The following is a 16,398-nucleotide window of genomic DNA, read 5'->3' on the forward strand; positions in this document are numbered from 1 at the left end:
CGTAATAGTTGAGAATGCTTCCTGATCGTGGCCTAGGGAGAAGGAAAATGAACAATAAAGCAGACATATATCAGGCAAGTAAATGAGGCTCAATGGCATGCCAAAGATATACGTAGTTTAGGAACACAGAGTGCCTTCTGTAGAGAGATATATAGGACAGGCATGGTAAGTGGTGCCAAGGGGCCACACGTCCCGGCGCGGTCATTACACAAGAGCGGTCGGCGGGTAAAGCGCATAGCACTGCCAAACAGGTGGCAAGTAAGGCGCAATAATCCGCCGCCCAGCCAGGAGCAAACCACGTCCAGAACAGTGCCCTGTATTGAGAGATCCAGCGTGTGTGCTCAGAGACGCGCTGGTCATGTAGCGCGCCTGGCACATGATGGCATTAGCACCAAATACGTGGTGAGAAAGATCAGCGTATGGTGAAAACTGCAACAATGCGTGGTGCAACTATGCCAGGTTACGTATAGTCACATGGAACATGGGTAGAACATCCACGGTCGCTAGGAGCTTAACATACCATATGAGATGAGGGACCCTTACCTAATAAACAAAGGAGAAGTACTCCAAGGGCTAGAAACGTTGGGTGCCCGCACCTTACTGGACGGAGGGGAGAAAACAAAACAGTAGAGCACAGCACATGAGAATCTGACACGCCACGCAGCCCGTTACATAGCGACTTATTGTTATGGGTCCTGGGTTCTAGTGACAGGATTCCTACTTACAGTTTAGCTCGGATGCCGGCTCATCAGCACCTACCCCGTCCTCACGTCTGCCCGAAAGAGAGAAGGAAAGGCAGGGGAGGTCCAATTATAGTTGCGGTGATTGGAGAACGGGCGGTTCGTCTATCCGTTATGCCTAGTCATGTCAGAGTGTGGGGCGCATGCGTGCAAAAAGAGTTGGCTGTGCGCATGCGCTAAGAAAACCCAGTGTGATGTGAGCACCTGCGCATGTGCATTTAGGTAGTGTCTCATTGTTATAGTGATCAAAGTTGGTCCCGCAAACATAATGAATATGTAAACGGTGCAAAGCATCTTGAAGCTAACAAAGAGGGGAGGCAGTCCCGTATGTTACCATGCAACTATCCAACGGTCGTGATTAGGGGTGGGCGGAATTTGCGGAATTGCGTTACGCAAATCTCCGCGAAACGGTAAAAAAATCTCCACGAACATGCAGAAATTCCGCGAACACGCGGAATTGCTTGTTCGCGATGCTTTTTTCCTGTTCCCAATCGCTGTTTGCGTGCTCGGGGAGAAATATGTCGCGAACACGCATTTTGAGAACGCGAACATGCACAAATTTCACGAAGTCGCGGAAAGCAGAATTTTGGGCAATTTCGCGTTCTCCGCGGAATGCGAAATTACCCAAATTCCGCGAGCGGAACGGAATTTACCGCCCAGGCCTAGTCGTGATGAGAGTGTTGGCGGTATGTCGTGATGCCACCCTCATAGAGGGAGACAGTTACGCATAGAAAAATCACCCGAATATGATGCAAGTCACCTCCAAAAATTCAAGAGGGTGATGTGGGGGCCCACTCGACAAAGAATAGGGGGCTTGGTGATGTCTGGGCTTGGTGTAACCAAACATGGGAATCTCGTAATATTAGAAGAGTAGGGGGTGGGGTTAGAAAACGTAGTGCCCAAGACCCCAGACTCAGTATTAGGCCCCTTACGGGAAGAGGGGACATGGTCTACGGGTACAAGTAGGCCCACAGAGGTGTTGCATAGAGAGTAGGAACACAGAAAGAGGGGAAAGCCTGGAGAGGCAGAGGACCAGATCAGAGCTCGGTCCATGGTATCTCGTCGTTCATGCCATGGGAGTGGGTACGGAGACGATGGACCCAACGTTGTTCACGGCATAGTAGAGAGGCACTGCTCCAGCTCTGATTAGCTTCTAGGATAGTCCATTGTATCTCCTCACAGGAGTGTCCCTTCTTAATGAAATGGTTGGTCATTCTAGTTGCTGACCGGCCATGTCTGATGGTACTCTTGTGCTCACTGATCCTTGTCTTCATGGATCGGGTAGTCATGCCCACATATCTTAGTGGGCAAGGGCAAGTCAGTAGGTATATACAGTTTGTGGTGTTACAGTTTGTGTGTTTGCGCTGCTCCCATCTGAAGTCATCCAGAAGTAGAATTTTGGTGTGTCTGGTCAAGGGGCAGGCAGCGCAATTGCCACAGGGGTAATGTGCCACTACAGGTTGCAAGTTCCATAAAGTAGTGTCCTGGGTCTGCTTCCTTTTCCGTGGTCGAGTGTTGACCAGTTGGTCACAGAGATTTGTGGTGCGTTTGAACGCAAACCGTGGTGGGTCAAGCCATAGGGAGTCAGTGTACAGGATCCTCCAGTTATGCCTGATTATGTTTTTAGTTGATTCGACAGTGGAGTGAAAGTCGTGACACGTGATCACATTGCTGGTCTGTGGTACTCTTGTCTCGAGCAGTCCCTGGCGATTATTGTTTCTGGCACGTTTCTTCGCCTTCCGTATGACCTCCCCGGGATAGTCCCTTTTGTGCAGGTTGTTAACAAGAAGGTTAGCTTGGACGTCGAACTCCAGAAGACTGCTACAGTTCCGTTGCAGCCTCAGGAACTGGCCATACGGTAGATTTTCAATTAAACCAGATTGGTCGCACACTGCTACACCTACCAGGCGTGTTCCCCCAATGAAAATGGTCCCTGAAGGTCAGCGTCGGCGGATACACCTATGCTCGAGTATGAATGCAAGTATGCGTGGCGTGTGCCATCCCTGGACACGTGTTTCGAGGTAGTTGCCTCTCGTCAGCAGGGAGTAGGAAAATGTGTGGGGTTGCTGTGTAAGCTGCTAAAATCGTTATCAGGTCTAGTACCTCTCGTAGCGCGCAGGTGCGTAACCATGAGTCCGTCGACTCCACCGGCTCAAGGGAGCCTGAATATAAAGTTAAACCAGATTGGTCGCACACTGCTACACCTACCAGGCGTGTTCCCCCAATGAAAATGGTCCCTGAAGGTCAGCGTCGGCGGATACACCTATGCTCGAGTATGAATGCAAGTATGCGTGGCGTGTGCCATCCCTGGACACGTGTTTCGAGGTAGTTGCCTCTCGTCAGCAGGGAGTAGGAAAATGTGTGGGGTTGCTGTGTAAGCTGCTAAAATCGTTATCAGGTCTAGTACCTCTCGTAGCGCGCAGGTGCGTAACCATGAGTCCGTCGACTCCACCGGCTCAAGGGAGCCTGAATATAAAGTTAAACCAGATTGGTCGCACACTGCTACACCTACCAGGCGTGTTCCCCCAATGAAAATGGTCCCTGAAGGTCAGCGTCGGCGGATACACCTATGCTCGAGTATGAATGCAAGTATGCGTGGCGTGTGCCATCCCTGGACACGTGTTTCGAGGTAGTTGCCTCTCGTCAGCAGGGAGTAGGAAAATGTGTGGGGTTGCTGTGTAAGCTGCTAAAATCGTTATCAGGTCTAGTACCTCTCGTAGCGCGCAGGTGCGTAACCATGAGTCCGTCGACTCCACCGGCTCAAGGGAGCCTGAATATAAAGTTAAACCAGATTGGTCGCACACTGCTACACCTACCAGGCGTGTTCCCCCAATGAAAATGGTCCCTGAAGGTCAGCGTCGGCGGATACACCTATGCTCGAGTATGAATGCAAGTATGCGTGGCGTGTGCCATCCCTGGACACGTGTTTCGAGGTAGTTGCCTCTCGTCAGCAGGGAGTAGGAAAATGTGTGGGGTTGCTGTGTAAGCTGCTAAAATCGTTATCAGGTCTAGTACCTCTCGTAGCGCGCAGGTAGATTTTCCCTCAGGGCTTTGGGATGATGGCTTTTGAAGCTGAGGAGGCTGTTGGAATCAGTCGCCTTCCTGTATGTTGTCGTGTGCAGGTATCCGTCCTCAAGGGTGATAAGTAGGTCCAGGAAGGAGATTGCCTTCTCACTGAATGTCTTAGTGAAACGTTAGTGGGGATCCAGATTGTTGATCCACTCATGGAATGTGGCAGCGGTCTCCTTGGTGCCTTTCCAGAGGATGAGAACGTCGTCAATATATCTTTTCCATGTAATCATATTTTCATGGAATGGGTTGGTGTCAGAGAAGATGTTAGCAGCTTCAAAGTGCGACATGTACAACCCCGCCAGACTCGGCGCGAAGGTACTACCCATGCTCGTGCCCTGCACTTGGTGGTAGATGGTAGTTTCATACAGAAAAAAGTTATTCTTGAGTGCAATGGTGATGACATCAATGATGTAGTCAGCAGGCGTGCCGGTGGAGAGGGTTGCTTCGAGTAGTAGGTTGCCCACTACCTCGATGGTGGCTTCCTGAGGAATATAAGTGTACAACGCCTCAACAGGGGAGGGTAAGAAAGCACACACACTCTCTCCCACGGGCATAGACTTATATACAGCAAATACACATGCATGCCCACACAAATACGCATTCATTAATACACACATGCATTCACCCAACAAAACTGGGCCACAGAGGTGGTCTCATGTGGCAGGAGGGAAGCATTGGGGTAAAGCTAAAGTAGCAGGGTAGGTACCCTAATCCCCTGGCCCTAGTAGGGGACCCAGAGGGATCACCCCTGAGGTGCTATAGAATTATTGTTTTTATGTTGGTCCTGCTGTACTCTGGTAAGGGATTTTAACAGGGTCCCTGTATGGTCCTGCTGGACTCCTGAGGAAGCCAGTGTAACCCATGTATCACTACAGGTGTCCCGCGGGACTAACACTTATTTTTTAACCCCTTCGCTGCTGCGGACATTCCGCTGCAGCGCTGGGGGGGGCAGGGGGGCAGCGCGGTGGGCCTGTGCTCATGACGGAGCCGCTCCGTCATGAGCCACAGTTGAGCTGTGCTCATGACGGAACGGTTCCGTCATGACTCCGCCCATTTGCGTTGTCGCCCCGCACAGGCGGGGAAACAGCGCCGCGCAGGCGGAGCGGCCGCCGACAGGATTGTCATGACGGAACCGTTCCGTCATGAGCACACGCCAACCGTGGCTCATGACGGAACGGTTCCGTCATGAGCAGGGAAGGGGTTAAAAGGATGAGTGTGGAGATGGAGTCCGTGGGATGTTGGCTGCTCTCAGGGGCTGGATTGCTTGCGGGGGTTGGGTGCAGGGCTTTGCTATGGGCCAAGCACTGCGACAACCCACACCGCTTATTAGCCGAAGACTATGTGTGGTGGGGGCTTGGCTGCCCACAGGGAGTGGGCCACAGAGCCTGGCCACAGGTCTTGCCCTCCAGCCAACCCAACACAGCACACAGTCAAAGGCCTTGTGTGGTGGGTGTTGGCTGCCCTTGCTGGGTTGGCTGCCAGTGGCTGTTAGATACGGTGATAATATCTAATGTAACTTTTTTTTAAACTATAAATTCACTGAATAAAAACAAAGGTTAAAGTTATATTGTAGTTAGGTGAATATGTCAGTCATACATCACATTATAAACACAAAAAACACTGAAATTAACCAGTTATAATTTACTGACCTAGTTATAATGTCATAGTTTTCCAAGTAAAACTGTGCATTTGTTGGACAACATAAATGTCAGAACTGTGCGAGACTGATTCCATGCACACCATCCGGATATGTTAGTTTAAGTCCTGCTAGCTCACAGTGCACCATCTGTACTCCTAACCTGACAAGGAAACAAATGTGCAACCTCAGAATATGACAACCCTGAATCCCCAAGAAAATCATGGTAACAGATCTAAAACCTTTATATTTGGTTTCTCATGCATACCCACAGAGATACAGAATAAAAACACAACATGCAGTTTCAATATTTATTGAAGCATTGTGATTTTTGAGTAAAATACAAGCGCTGCAATAATCAATAGAAGGAAACAGAATAGCGTAATTAGCATTATGAGAATGGTGAAAAAGATAAACAGTTCAATCATTTTGCTGGTACAGAATATTTGAGTGCATATAAGTACTGTAGTATATTGGACTCCTATCTAGCGCTACCTAACCTAGTGTGCCTAGGTTGGGTGAATCTGCTAAATTCTTGTAGGGTTGATCTAACTCCCCGGTTACCTGTGGGTAAATGTCATCAGGCTGCCCGTCTTGGTGGAGAGTTGGGCAGCATCCCTTGCAAGAGGTAGACAGGAATCAGCTGGGCGGAACTCCGGAATGTGGAGACCTCCTAGTGCCAGCGAAATGCTCCTCTAACTAAACAAGGAAGTAATTCAGTTTATATAATAAACATCACCCATGTTGCCATGCCAAAGTCCCAGTCAGCCCGCTATTGTTGATTCCATTGTGATAGCTCTGTCGCCGAACAGACAATAACAACATTTTACATAGTAAACTTAGCCTTTGTACAGGATGTTCAAGGTACTGTGATACTATGCCTACGAAGTTGAAATGTAAGCAGTGCTGTTTCAGAGGATATTTTCCTGCACAGGCACACAATAAAATGTGTGTCAAAAGTTAGTGTGCTTAAGAAAAAGGAGGCAACTTAAAAACGTGATCATGTACAATGGTGGTGTACCTGCTTGGGCCTAATGTAACCACATGACAATAACTTGTGTCTCTGCCATGCCCTGCTCATGACCTCACATATCACAACACCCATGACAATTCAATGACATAATTGATGACATCAGTGCAGGGATTTCAAATGAAATCATTGATGACACAACAGCTGACATCACTGTTGATATCATCGAACCCACTGCTGTTGAAAAAACTCTGTAAACTAGTTCAAGATTTCAAACATGAATTTAAGTACTAAATGGCGCAGAATCATATAAACCATAAATTACCATTCACACACATAAGCTCCCATAGGTGAACCAAGGTCTCCTACACACAGGCTTCGGCCTATACAGAACACTTTGTGGATAGCCAAATTCATGTGGGCAGTCAACCAGGCACGACTGTGCAAGGCTGTGTTGCAGCACTGAATCCTTTGCTGACCTTTCATGGTCAATCAATAACACATGAGGGTGAAAGTACCTATAGTGAACATTTTTCACCCTGTGCAGAGCCGCTCCACGGGGGGCCTACTTCTACATACCCAATGCCCCTTAGGTTCTAAAGACCCTACAATGAACAGCCTTCACCATGTACAGAACAGTGTGCATGTAGCCAACCTCATTTGGGTAATCAAGCCCAAAAGTGGTGGGCAAATACCTGGTATGTACAGTCTTCACTCCTATGCACACCTCACCAGTAAACCACCTCCAGACACTCAAGGTCCATTAGGAAAGTAAGCATCTACTGTGAACAACTTTCCCCCTTTAGGAAAGCTTTTACAGAATGCCAACCTCTTGTGAGCAATCGAGACACAAGTCAGCAAGTCATCAATGATGTCAACAACCATGTTGTTGGAGTGAAATTCTTCTTTTGCAAATCAACGCAGTCATTAATAAAGTGTGATTTACAATGTTAAATAACATATGCACATTTAACACATAATTTGTAGTAGGTAACTACACTTAGCTATTATAGGCAAACACTAGAGTTAACATGTCATGAATTAAGTTAGTTTAATGTCATCTTGAATGTATACTTTACATGTTTAAGGCTAAGAGGCCTGCTCATTTATTTTTACTGTTGTTTTGCACAAGATGTTTTCAATTTCATCCCACTGCGGGTGCTGTATTTTTCCAGAAGTCTTCTGTAGCCAGTGAGTAGGCATGTATTATGTATTAGACAACTGATAGTGAGGTACTCACAGGGAGGAGAGGAAGATGCCAGAAGTACTACTCGTGGGGAGAGCTGCCTGAACCACAGATTCTGTCCAGTGTAACAATCTAGGACGTAGTCATGTTTGCACTATTGTCATAGTCTAAGTAATATGGAAGTTTACCTGCTCCCAGAGCTTAAAGGAAAATGATCGGTTCACAAGAGTGGGAACAAGCTGAAATGTTACAATTAGAGTTTTGGTGAATTATAATAGCGTGTGTTCCTTAGACTAGATACAGTGTACGCAAACTCCCTTATGGAGCTGCTTGCTGACTTTGAACTGAGAAGATCTTTCTCATCTCTACCAATCTCCACTGCTTGAGTGCAAAGGCTTCACGCCTAAGCATGCTAATTCTCTCATCAGAAATCTTCATGCGGTTTTCTGAAGCTGATACCTTAGCTTATCGCCTAAATTCCCTCTTCGACCTATCTTTCTTGAATTTAGATTAAGGATTTTCCTTCATGGAGCACACTTGTTACATATTTTGTATTCTATTTGTAATTCTCATTAATGTTCTTTTTTATCTTATTTTGAAATATCGACGTTTAGCAATGATGATTAAATTTTGAATACTTAATGAACTAATGATGAGGATTAAACAAATTTAATAATAAATCCCTTTTAAACTCACAACATTCTTTTTGCGTTTCCTGTGAAGTCCCAGTTGGTCTTCCTTGTCTATGGAAATTTATGTCCTTACCTACTCTCCACGTCAACTAACAAAGAGCCATACGACCGATGACGGGGTTTGTATAATGATTTTGCCCGACGTTTGAGATTCAAAAATCCCGGGTCAAGCAATCTCATTGAACATGTCATGAGTGATGTGATATCTGAGAACATAAGCAGGGCACGGCTGGGGCGAAAGTTATAGTTATCTCAGTAAACTATTACGTGTATATATACACTGAAGAAACAAAGGTTAAATTGACACTATAGATGGAATAAAGTTTTGGAATTGGACATTATAGTTAGGTGAAAGTGTTAGCCACAATATAAAGTTTAAAATGCAAAAACCCACTGAAATTCAACTGTAATAGTATAATATACTCTGCAATGTATATGTATGTATGTATATATATATATATATATATATATATATATATATATATATATATATATATATATATATATATATATATATATATTCAATGAAAAAACCAAAGGTTTCACACATGTTATAGTTAGCTGGACATTTCACTCGTAAAAAACCATTGAAATTCCCCCGTTATAGTTAGTTCAGCTAACTATAACTCGCGCGCCCGCAATGCACTACTGATGACGTCACATATTACATCACTCATGACATGGTCACTGACATCACTCATGACATCACTGATGACATCTCAAATGACATCACTGATGACATCACTGATGACATCATCCTTGTGATAGAGTGGCAGACCTCCTCTCCCCCTAATATAACCATTGAAACACACATTCAAAAATAGAAACTAAAATGTTCAAAATAATGAACATATCAATATCAGTTACAACAACCTATTCAGTAATTCTAAGAACCACATACACATACAGTAATTCACCAACAGTCCTCTACAGTCACTCATACATGTACTCACTCATCATATGTACTCATACACCTGTACATCCCGTTACACAATGCCACTCATCCATAGAGTAACTCACACACATAGTCACTCATGCTAATAAAGAATCAATCATCCATTTACTTGCATATACAGTTATACACACACCACCACACTTACTTCTACAGAAACTTACATATACTTACTCTTTTAAACAATCACTTATAGAAACACATACTTATTCATACAGGAACTCTTCCAATCTCTCACTCTCACATATACTCACTTATATACACCAATAGTCACATATACTAGTTTAAAACATATGTAGTTACTCATAAAGACACTATTGAGACAGTCATTCACTCACTAACACACCCATGCACACACTCATCCACTCATACAGTCCTGCACACATGCTGTATTCAACACATACAAACAGTGAGTCACTCATTCATGCACCTATGCACTAAGTAATACCCCCCACCGAACCATACAGAAACTCAGACACTCATAGTGATAAAAAACCAACTAATAACCTATATAGACACTCATGTAGCTACTCACCAACCCATGCAGCCACTTATACACAAAGTAAGAAACTGATACAGATATTTAAATATTTAAAGATTACTCAGTAAGCCATGTATTCACTATGATACACTTAAACAGTCAGTTACACAAAAAAAATTCCAAAAAAAAGTATCCATTTAGACACTTATATACCCATTTATTCTTCCTTTGACCTTGAGATATACATAAATATAAAAAATATATAATTTTCATAAAAACACACAATCACTGGATGATGTCATCAGTGATGTCATCAGTGATGTCATTTGAGATGTCATCAGTGATGTCATGAGTGATGTCAGTGACCATGTCATGAGTGATGTAATATGTGACGTCATCAGTAGTGCATTGCGGGCGCGCGAGTTATAGTTAGCTGAACTAACTATAACGGGGGAATTTCAATGGTTTTTTACGAGTGAAATGTCCAGCTAACTATAACATGTGTGAAACCTTTGGTTTTTTCATTGAATTTCTAAGGTTTTTTAAATGCTAATTCCTAACTATAACGTGTGTGAAACCCATGGTTTTTTCAGTGAATTTCAAAGGTTTTTTTAAATGCTAATTTCTAACTATGCCTACAGAGATAGGACATGTGAAGAAAGAAGAAAAAATGCACAGAAAGAAACAAAAGAAGTGCAGAAAGAAGCAACAGAAGTCCTCAAATACGAAGATAAGTGCAGGAAGAAGGATAACGTGCAGAAAGAACAAAAAGAAGAGCAGAAAGAAGCCTTGTTGCAAAATCATCCTGTACCCTCAACTTTTTCAGACGGATACTGGTGGTAACTGAGTCTGACTAACCAGTCCTAGAGCCAGTGCTATGTTAAAAGACACTTAGAATACAGTGAAAACACCTACATACACTAGGGAACATTATGCGTTGGGGTCCCCCTGTGATTAGCATGACCTCCTCTGTAAGCCCCTAGTGAATAATAGGGCATGGGGATTAAAACTACCTCTTAAAACAGGCCACAGGGCGTTTTTGCACACATTAACTCAGGCCCCGTCCCCTCCCTTCACCACTGTGTAAACACGCCCTGTGTCCATTTTTAGTTGGGAGATTAAGTTCATTTGAATCCTGAGGGTCCCTAGGGTCCAACTAGCCCACTAGGTACCTCCAGTAAGTGCCACAGAGCTGCGTTGCAGAGAGGTGTAAAAAGTGGCACGGCCTGGACCACCTCTCTGCAATGCAGCTCAGTGGCGCTTACTGGAAGCACTTGGTGGGCTAGTTAGCCCCCAGGGGCCCTCAGTATTGAAGGGAAATTATATCCCCAATTTAAAACATGCCATAGTGCGTGTTTGCACACGTCACCTCAGGCCCCGTCCCCTCCCTTCACCACTGTGTAAACGCGCCCTGTGGCTGTTCTAAGTTGAGAGTCCCCCTGAATCCTAAGGGTCCCTAGGGTCAAACTAGACCACTAGGTACCTCCAGTAAGCGCCACAGAGCTGCGTTGCAGAGAGGTGTAAAAAGGGGCTTGGCCTCAGAACACCTGGCTTCAGCGCAGCTCCCTGGCGCATACTGGAGATGCCTGTTGGGGGCGCGTTTGCAGAGTGCTGCACGGAGGGGGCATGGCCTCCGGCACGATGCCAGTCTTTTATTTATTTTAGTTTTTTAAGAAGGGGGGCTGTTTGGTTCCCCTTCTTATTCTAATTTATTGGCCCTGATGACCCCATCCCCCAGGGCCAGTCTCCTAATTATATTTTTTTGACCCCAATCCCCAGGGCCGGCCACTGTTTTTTATTATTTTTAAAAAATATATATTTATAGACACACCTAGGACATGCTGGACAAACCGTACGTACCTATCACCATGACGATTTGCGTGATGTTCATTAAAAGGCGACTATGCATGCAATGAATCCACGTGGAATGTATTTACACCACTAGTGAAGGTCTGACATGTCTGATGCCCTACCGTGCCTAATCCTGGTAGACACCCTTGTCGTTTATTTATACAAACATGGGTAGCTATTGACGGGCACATTTAATACACATGCACACCAAGCCATTCAAAGGGGATTCGACAAAAATTCGACCAAAACTATGCAAGAAACCCCCCTCACGGTTAATAAAACACACATCCACTGCCGGATGTGTAATACTTTTTATTTTACTCTCTGGAAAGGGGACGAACATCACTTGAGAGTCACAGCGTGCTCCTGACAGAGCCCAATGCTGTGTTACACCCACCATTGCCTGCCGAGTGCCACACACCTCTGTGTTGTATTCCACTAGCTAGTGCATATGCTATGACACTCTCTAGCCCATGTGCACTGTAACACCACCCCGTGAATATGTCATGCCACACTTGTCTTCGCACGGGTTATATTGCCCCATCTAACGTGCCTTTCTCGATGCCTATGTTATAACGCACAGTGCTATGCCATACATATTACAATCTGGGATCCATATATTTGTCACAGTGCATATGCAACGTTACACTCCCCAGCACATATTTTATATTACAACTTTAGAGACTAGTTAGGTTACACAACACTGCCCTGTGCATATTACACTCCAAGGCGCATATCGCATAGCACGCGCTAGTGCCTGTGCTATCTCGCGCTCTCCAATGAATCTGTCATTGCGCACAATGTATTGCAAATTATATTTCACGCCCGGTTCATCTTATATCACACTTTTTGGTGCATAGTTTATACCATACACTATATCTAGTTTTCATTTTCAATCGTGCTCTCAGGACTATGTTCTATATAACACTGTGTTCACCTACCCTTTTCACGGGCATTACATTTTGCGATAGGGGGTGGAGGGTCAGGGGGTGTTTCTGCCAAGTGAGCCCGGAGTCACAGTCACAAACGTCCTCTTCTTCCTGAATAAAAGTGAGATTATGCTGCATACTTGTTCATATTTTAAGTAGTTCGCACAGACACAATGTTTTAAAAACAATAAAGTTCCTAATACCCGCCTTCTCTGAACAGTTAGCTTGCTGCCCCATCCCCTTCCTCCCTATCCTCTGTTGTGTGAATCCATGGACTAGCCTCCTCCCTCCTGCCATGCATGGTCTGATGTGCTGCCACTGCCCTCAATTTAGTATGATGTACCAGTCCAGTCCTCCTGCCCTCCATTGCCCAATTCTATGCCCCATCATTGACCTCCTGCTTAAACTCTGTGCTTAGCTTGCTGCCCCTATTCTCCTTCCCCCTGCCCTCCAATGTCTTTGTGCATGCCCCTGCTCCATCCTTTTTGCCCACCATGTCCCATGGACCTGCCACTCCTATCTACTCTGAGTGTTCTGTTGAGCTGCCACTCCCCTCCCACCTGAAGGGGGGCTGTTTGGTTCCCCTTCTTATTCTAATTTATTGGCCCTGATGACCCCATCCCCCAGGGCCAGTCTCCTAATTATATTTTTTTGACCCCAATCCCCAGGGCCGGCCACTGTTTTTTATTATTTTTAAAAAATATATATTTATAGACACACCTAGGACATGCTGGACAAACCGTACGTACCTATCACCATGACGATTTGCGTGATATTCATTAAAAGGCGACTATGCATGCAATGAATCCACGTGGAATGTATTTACACCACTAGTGAAGCTCTGACATGTCTGATGCCCTACCGTGCCTAATCCTGGTAGACACCCTTGTCGTTTATTTATACAAACATGGGTAGCTATTGACGGGCACATTTAATACACATGCACACCAAGCCATTCAAAGGGGATTCGACAAAAATTCGACCAAAACTATGCAAGAAACCCCCCTCACGGTTAATAAAACACACATCCACTGCCGGATGTGTAATACTTTTTATTTTACTCTCTGGAAAGGGGACGAACATCACTTGAGAGTCACAGCGTGCTCCTGACAGAGCCCAATGCTGTGTTACACCCACCATTGCCTGCCGAGTGCCACACACCTCTGTGTTGTATTCCACTAGCTAGTGCATATGCTATGACACTCTCTAGCCCATGTGCACTGTAACACCACCCCGTGAATATGTCATGCCACACTTGTCTTCGCACGGGTTATATTGCCCCATCTAACGTGCCTTTCTCGATGCCTATGTTATAACGCACAGTGCTATGCCATACATATTACAATCTGGGATCCATATATTTGTCACAGTGCATATGCAACGTTACACTCCCCAGCACATATTTTATATTACAACTTTAGAGACTAGTTAGGTTACACAACACTGCCCTGTGCATATTACACTCCAAGGCGCATATCGCATAGCACGCGCTAGTGCCTGTGCTATCTCGCGCTCTCCAATGAATCTGTCATTGCGCACAATGTATTGCAAATTATATTTCACGCCCGGTTCATCTTATATCACACTTTTTGGTGCATAGTTTATACCATACACTATATCTAGTTTTCATTTTCAATCGTGCTCTCAGGACTATGTTCTATATAACACTGTGTTCACCTACCCTTTTCACGGGCATTACATTTTGCGATAGGGGGTGGAGGGTCAGGGGGTGTTTCTGCCAAGTGAGCCCGGAGTCACAGTCACAAACGTCCTCTTCTTCCTGAATAAAAGTGAGATTATGCTGCATACTTGTTCATATTTTAAGTAGTTCGCACAGACACAATGTTTTAAAAACAATAAAGTTCCTAATACCCGCCTTCTCTGAACAGTTAGCTTGCTGCCCCATCCCCTTCCTCCCTATCCTCTGTTGTGTGAATCCATGGACTAGCCTCCTCCCTCCTGCCATGCATGGTCTGATGTGCTGCCACTGCCCTCAATTTAGTATGATGTACCAGTCCAGTCCTCCTGCCCTCCATTGCCCAATTCTATGCCCCATCATTGACCTCCTGCTTAAACTCTGTGCTTAGCTTGCTGCCCCTATTCTCCTTCCCCCTGCCCTCCAATGTCTTTGTGCATGCCCCTGCTCCATCCTTTTTGCCCACCATGTCCCATGGACCTGCCACTCCTATCTACTCTGAGTGTTCTGTTGAGCTGCCACTCCCCTCCCACCTGAAGGGGGGCTGTTTGGTTCCCCTTCTTATTCTAATTTATTGGCCCTGATGACCCCATCCCCCAGGGCCAGTCTCCTAATTATATTTTTTTGACCCCAATCCCCAGGGCCGGCCACTGTTTTTTATTATTTTTAAAAAATATATATTTATAGACACACCTAGGACATGCTGGACAAACCGTACGTACCTATCACCATGACGATTTGCGTGATATTCATTAAAAGGCGACTATGCATGCAATGAATCCACGTGGAATGTATTTACACCACTAGTGAAGCTCTGACATGTCTGATGCCCTACCGTGCCTAATCCTGGTAGACACCCTTGTCGTTTATTTATACAAACATGGGTAGCTATTGACGGGCACATTTAATACACATGCACACCAAGCCATTCAAAGGGGATTCGACAAAAATTCGACCAAAACTATGCAAGAAACCCCCCTCACGGTTAATAAAACACACATCCACTGCCGGATGTGTAATACTTTTTATTTTACTCTCTGGAAAGGGGACGAACATCACTTGAGAGTCACAGCGTGCTCCTGACAGAGCCCAATGCTGTGTTACACCCACCATTGCCTGCCGAGTGCCACACACCTCTGTGTTGTATTCCACTAGCTAGTGCATATGCTATGACACTCTCTAGCCCATGTGCACTGTAACACCACCCCGTGAATATGTCATGCCACACTTGTCTTCGCACGAGTTATATTGCCCCATCTAACGTGCCTTTCTCGATGCCTATGTTATAACGCACAGTGCTATGCCATACATATTACAATCTGGGATCCATATATTTGTCACAGTGCATATGCAACGTTACACTCCCCAGCACATATTTTATATTACAACTTTAGAGACTAGTTAGGTTACACAACACTGCCCTGTGCATATTACACTCCAAGGCGCATATCGCATAGCACGCGCTAGTGCCTGTGCTATCTCGCGCTCTCCAATGAATCTGTCATTGCGCACAATGTATTGCAAATTATATTTCACGCCCGGTTCATCTTATATCACACTTTTTGGTGCATAGTTTATACCATACACTATATCTAGTTTTCATTTTCAATCGTGCTCTCAGGACTATGTTCTATATAACACTGTGTTCACCTACCCTTTTCACGGGCATTACATTTTGCGATAGGGGGTGGAGGGTCAGGGGGTGTTTCTGCCAAGTGAGCCCGGAGTCACAGTCACAAACGTCCTCTTCTTCCTGAATAAAAGTGAGATTATGCTGCATACTTGTTCATATTTTAAGTAGTTCGCACAGACACAATGTTTTAAAAACAATAAAGTTCCTAATACCCGCCTTCTCTGAACAGTTAGCTTGCTGCCCCATCCCCTTCCTCCCTATCCTCTGTTGTGTGAATCCATGGACTAGCCTCCTCCCTCCTGCCATGCATGGTCTGATGTGCTGCCACTGCCCTCAATTTAGTATGATGTACCAGTCCAGTCCTCCTGCCCTCCATTGCCCAATTCTATGCCCCATCATTGACCTCCTGCTTAAACTCTGTGCTTAGCTTGCTGCCCCTATTCTCCTTCCCCCTGCCCTCCGATGTCTTTGTGCATGCCCCTGCTCCATCCTTTTTGCCCACCATGTCCCATGGACCTGCCACTCCTATCTACTCTGAGTGTTCTGTTGACCTGCCACTC

Source organism: Triturus cristatus, chromosome 5_2 (assembly GCF_964204655.1).
Source record: "Triturus cristatus chromosome 5_2, aTriCri1.1, whole genome shotgun sequence".
NCBI classification, from domain to species: Eukaryota; Metazoa; Chordata; class Amphibia; order Caudata; family Salamandridae; genus Triturus; species Triturus cristatus.